Source organism: Rousettus aegyptiacus, unplaced genomic scaffold (genome assembly GCF_014176215.1).
Source record: "Rousettus aegyptiacus isolate mRouAeg1 unplaced genomic scaffold, mRouAeg1.p scaffold_m13_p_17, whole genome shotgun sequence".
Taxonomy (NCBI): domain Eukaryota; kingdom Metazoa; phylum Chordata; class Mammalia; order Chiroptera; family Pteropodidae; genus Rousettus; species Rousettus aegyptiacus.
The window spans coordinates 9,081,243-9,087,242 of NW_023416292.1; positions in this window are offsets into that span (position 1 = coordinate 9,081,243).

Consider the following 6,000-nt stretch of genomic DNA (forward strand, 5'->3'; position numbering starts at 1 on the left):
ATAACCCATGAAAAGGAACAAGAAAAATATTGAGACAATCTCCCAAAAGTAAACTGCGCAAGTGACATGAACTGGCATTTCCCAACAGAAGAAAATGATCAAGGAAAGTCGATATAGGAAAATACATGTGAAAAAATTTCAAACACCTTTAAAAGTGTTGCATTAGCAAAATAAAAGATTGTCTCAAGTGCCAATGAGAGTATGGTGAATTGGTACTCTAATATTTCACTGGCATCATTGTAAATTGGTACAAACCTACTGGAAAGAAATTTTATTGTAATTTTTAAGAACCATGCAGGAGTCACCACTTTTGACTTTGTTTTCCCTAGAAAACTTCTAGAAATTTATCTTAGGAAGATCATTGGAAATACTGAAGAGAAAAATGGTATACTCACTAAATATTCTGAAGAGTGAAAAATTGTAGGCAACATAAATGTTCGATTTCAGGTGAATGGCTGAATAAAATATGTGCTAGCCATGGGATTGAATATTATGCATCCTTAAAATTACAAGCATGCAGACATGTTTGCTACATGGAAGATTTATTCGATATGAGGTAGAGTGAGAAAAAAAAATCAGCGTACAAAAAGAACAAATATAACATGTATATAAAAATGTGTGTATGATGCTATTATACTGTACACTTAGAAATGGTTAAGATGGTAAATTTTATATTGTGATTTTGTTTTACCACAATAAGAAAGTATATGCATGTGAAAAAAAAATTAGACGAGAATACATCAGAGTACTAGCTTCTCTGTCACAGTGGAGGGATTGTAATTACTTTTACTTGTCTTTTTTAACCTTTTGGAAAATGTCGTCTTATGTTAACATCTTAAAACATTTTATATTTACAAGCAATATTGCCATCCCTGGCACTAAACCCATTTGTTTCTCTGACCAAGCGAGATGATCAAATAACAGCCTGTTTTCTTGCTTTTCTGTAATATTTTCTGGTTCATTTTATTCTGTCAGAAGGAAACATGAAAATGAGAAGATAAGAGCAAACATTTCAAATGTCTCATTTTCTTCTGTCTTTTTATTTGTATTTTTTCCTTTGAACTGGGAAGAGAAACTCTATACATGATTTCGCAATTTCCTATTTACTGCCATGATGACCCTGGATTATGTCTTCAGGGGCAAGAGGAGGAGGCGCAACAGGTCAGTGATCAAATCCTCTGGTGATTCACTTCACCAGAAGACAATTCTTTATAAACACCACTTGCTCAAATGCTAGAAAACCCTGTTACTATTTCAACTTTGCTCTTCTCTTTTAGGGAAACTGGCCTTCCAGTAAGTGTACTTTCACTGATATTTCTCGGAAGGTGGTCCTGTGGGCTTCTGGTGGGACTACAGAAGGGAAAGTTAAAGGCAGAGACCCCTGTGTTTACCAAAAATTAGTCATGTGTCAGGCACTATTCTAGGCACAAGACATGGCAGTAGACAAAACGGAGACCCGCACCTCACGGAGCTCACATTCTACAGGAGGGAGACAGACAATAGACATAAATAACATAGTATTTAGGTGGTGATACATTCTATGGAGAAATATAGAGCGGGGAGGAGAAACAGGGAGGAATGAGGGGAGGTCAAGCAAGGAGGTGAGAGAGGGAGCCATGAGACCATCTGGGGAGAGTGGTCCAGGCTGCATGAACAGTAAATTCAAGACCCTCTTGGGAGCATGCCTGGCTATTCCAGAAACCGTAGGAGGCTGGAGTGGAATGAGGAAGAGCCGGATACCAAGAAGTGAGGTCAGAAAGGCAAAGGGCCAGGCCATGCAGGGCCATTTGGACTATGTGCTCTTGCTTGAAATGAGATGGGAAAACATCGCAGGCTTTTGAGCAGAGGTATGACACAATCTGACTTCAATGGTTACAGGATCACTCTGGGCCCTGTGTTAAGAAGAAACTGAAAGGGACAAAGAAGAAACAGGAGGTGATGGCACTAATCCAGCAGAATGAGGATGAGGGTTTAGATGATGCTGAGTGTGGGGGAGGAGGAGGCAAAGTTGCCAGGAAGTCAGTGAGCACAAGCTCAAGGCCACGCACCTACTGTCCCCTTTCAAGGCCCAGCAGGGGCCCTAGCAACATGTTCACATGGGGAAAGACTGGAATAGCATTTGCAAAAGCGGGACAGTAATCAGTATGGTTAAGACCACTGTCTCTTTGCAACCCAACTTCCGCTCAGTCCCTCCATGTCTGATAGTAGCAGGTTGCAAAGGAAGGTTAATCAGAGATATTTTCGTATAGTGGGATATATGTGTGTGTGTGTGTGTGTGTGTGTGTGTGTGTGTGTGTGTGTGTGTGTGTGTATCTTGCAGTCACTTCTCTCTGGAGTCATTATTGCTAGCTGTATGATGGGATATTCCTACCGCCCACCATGCTGACTCACTTGACAAGGGACACTGTCCCCAAACACAAACATTCTTCTGCTGCCCGGCACCAAACCTAGGAGGATGGCGGAGGAGAAAGGTTTGAAATGTATGGCCCAGAAGCTGATCTTTGAAAATTCTTCAGATCATCACATGTGTAAAATTGTAAGCAAAGGATTTAGTTGTTGTTTATGTCTTATCAAAACAGGGTTCTCAGCTGCCAGGAATGAAATAAAAAATTCAGCTTATACAATTAGAAACGTGCCATGAGGGATATTTTCTTTGTTGATGGGAGTGGGAGTGGCATCTTTCATAAAGCTTGGATATGACAGTTTAGCTGCTATTTGGAAGTATGTTCTGGGACATTTCAGTAAAAGATAGATAGTACAGGCTCCTGATTGGTTTGTATATAAAGAGCCTATCCGTTGTCATCTCTAATTTTACTTATATATTAAAAAAAAAACAGAAAAATATGTGAAATTAATGAAATATAAAAAAGAGAGAAATATAAGCAATTAAAAATCAATGGAAAATCTTCTGACATCAATAAGCAAATTGTAAAATCAAATTTCATATTATATTAGAAGCAATAATCCATTCAGAAGAAGAGACGAATATCAAATAAAAGCAATGAACAGGCTCCTGTATTGTCTGATTATCCAATGATGAGGTAGAATGGATCAGACGAGTATAATGGAAAAGCACTTGCTGTCCTCATCTGAAATATTGACGCCGATGAGGGTAATGTGCCACATGGTAGGATGTTAGTAAGAAACTGGTTAACAAGTTGGCTAACTAGTATCATCGATTCTAAGAATACTAAAGATGAATCACTGGAAAAGAAAACATGAACTGCCTGAAACATTACCAACTCACACGTTGAAAAACTTGGAGGTTTTTCCAAATCTGACAACAATTCTGAAAAATTACACGACATTACTAATAACACACTGAGAGGTTGAAAGTAATTACCTCAATATTTTTAAATCGAATTTTCACCCACCACATGGAAAGACTAAATTATCTTTTGGCTTATAGAATTTTTCTATAGAAAAATTATATTACAGAATCATTGTCTTATGAAGAGGAGAACAAAGAATACACAGCTTAAAAGCATAAGAAAATAGTGTTATAGGAGTACAATTAATAATAATATGGTATTTTCTGGATTTTTCTGATGTTTTTGGTTTTTGGCAGTTTTTAAAATATGTAATTTATTGTATCTTGTTTTTTTAGAATGAAAAAATTACTTTTCTAATTCTAGCCCTTTCAACAGTCAATTGCTGTAGGGGGAGTAGCTGGCTAACTTTATAAGCTTTAATATTTTTATGTTTCTTGGTCATACATGATAGTAAAATCTAGAATTGACTTAAAAGCATATAGAAGAAAGAAAATCTCCCCATTATCCAACTGCCCACACAGAGATAACTCCACTAATATTTTGGCAGATTGTGCTGGTTAATTTTATGTGTCAACTTCATTGGGATAAAGGACACCCAGAGAACTGGGGAAATATTTCTGGGGATCTCCGTGAGGATGCTCCTGGGAGATATTAGCGTTTGATTCAATACACGAGTAAAGATCAATCTCACCCATGCGGGCGGACAGCATTCAATCTACTGAGGGCCTAAATGGAACAAAAAGGCAAAAGAAGACTGAATTCCCTCTCTCTTCTCGAGCTGGGATGTCCATCTTCTCCTGCCCTTGGAGCTCCATTTCCAGGCTTTCAGTCCTTTGGACTCTGGGGCTTAACACCAGCAGCCCCTGGACACAGACTGAATTATACCACCAGCTTTGGACTCCGGGGCTTAACACCAGCAGCCCCTGGACACAGACTGAATTATACCACCAGCTTTCCCGTTTTCCAGCTTGCAGATGTCAGCTTGTGGGACTTCACGGGTTCCATAACCATGTAAGCCAATTCCTATAATCAATCCCCTTAGAAATATACATATTCATGTATCTCCTATCAGCTCTCTTTCTCTGGAGAACATTGTCTTATACACACATGTTGCTTTCCCGCATTTTTTGATGCAAGCATATACACAAATATGTATTTATATGCACGAAGTTATACTCTAATCTGCTTTTTACTTAAGAACATCATAAACCTATTTCCATGGCAATAAATACTATACATCTATATTATCATTTTAAATATGTATAGAATTCCACTGTAGACCTATACCATAGCTGAGGTAAGTATCTATTACTCTGCTCTTTTCAATTTTTCCATATGTGTAGGCAATATTGTTATAAATCATTGTATTAGTCAGCACAGGCTGACATAACAAAATACCACAGACTGGGTGGTAATTTATTTATGTAAGAAATTTATTTCTCACAGTTCTAGAGGCTGGAAAGTCCAAGATCAAGGTGCCCACTGATTTGGTTTCTGGTGAAGACTCTCTTCCTGGCTTGTAGATGGCAGCCTTCTCACTGTGGTAGGGAGTGAGAAAGATGTACCTCTTCTCCTCTTCTTGTAAGGCCACGGTTCTATTAGACTAGGGCCCCACCTTTATGGCCTCATTTAACCTTAATTACCTCTTAAAGACCCTGTCTCCAGATAAAGTCACATTAGAGGGTAGGGCTTCAATGTATAAATTTGACGAGGGGACACAAGTCAGTCCATAGCAATCATTATATCTGTCTGTACTGGTCTGATTGTGGCCTTAGGTTTAAATCCTAGCAACGCAATTGCTAATCAGAAAGAATATATGTATGTTCAAGGTATTTGACACATACTGCAAAATGCTCTTATAATTAATAGTCCTGCCAGCAGCATGTGAAAATACTATTATCTAATTAGGGAATATTTTTAGGACTACAGTTGAAAGTCAGAAGGCTTGAACTCATTTCTTGGGTCACTTGTTACTTTCTGATAAAGAAGGAAAAAAAAAAAAAACAGGAACAGGTAAATATAAGATGAGGACCTGCCCAAGACAACATGTCAAGGGTTGTTTTTAGCATCTTCCCTCTGGAGATCCTTCTAGGAACACCCACTCCCCGCCCCCCCACTCCAAAGCGGTATCCATGGTGCCCAGGATTCCCCAAGGGGCAGGCAGCTTAAGGGGGTGTTCCGGGCTCTGCAGGCCAATTCAAAACACATCACCATGTCTTCCATGCAAATTTTCCAGCCGGAAGTCTTTTCTGTCCTCCAGCTCTCAGAGATGACAAAGACTCAAGTCTAACTTGGCGTTCATATTACTTCTACCAAAGGTATTTACATTTTAAAAGAAAAAAGTATTAATGATGCATACCCACAAAGGACAAATATCAAAGGGTGGAATTTTAGGCTCTTTGGCTCTAGGAGTAGAAGAAGATTTGAGAAGAACCCCTAATCACATGACGTTAGGTTATTATCCTCTTGCTCCTCTGGGTGGAATTGGCCCTGAAAAAGGATGGGATGGGGTTGCGGGGGGGTGGGGGGCGGTGGGAAGTGGAGGGGAGCCAAAGGAGAAAAAGAGAAAAAAAGGAGACAAAAAAAGAAAAGAAGGTACTCATGGTGGGATGTCAGTGAATGACTTGTCTGGGCCACCGAAAGTTCTGGAATAAAGGCTAGGAAATTTAAGTAACTGGTTCGTCTTCCATGTTCTGTCTCTCTGTCTCTGTTTCTCTGTCTCCGTAGC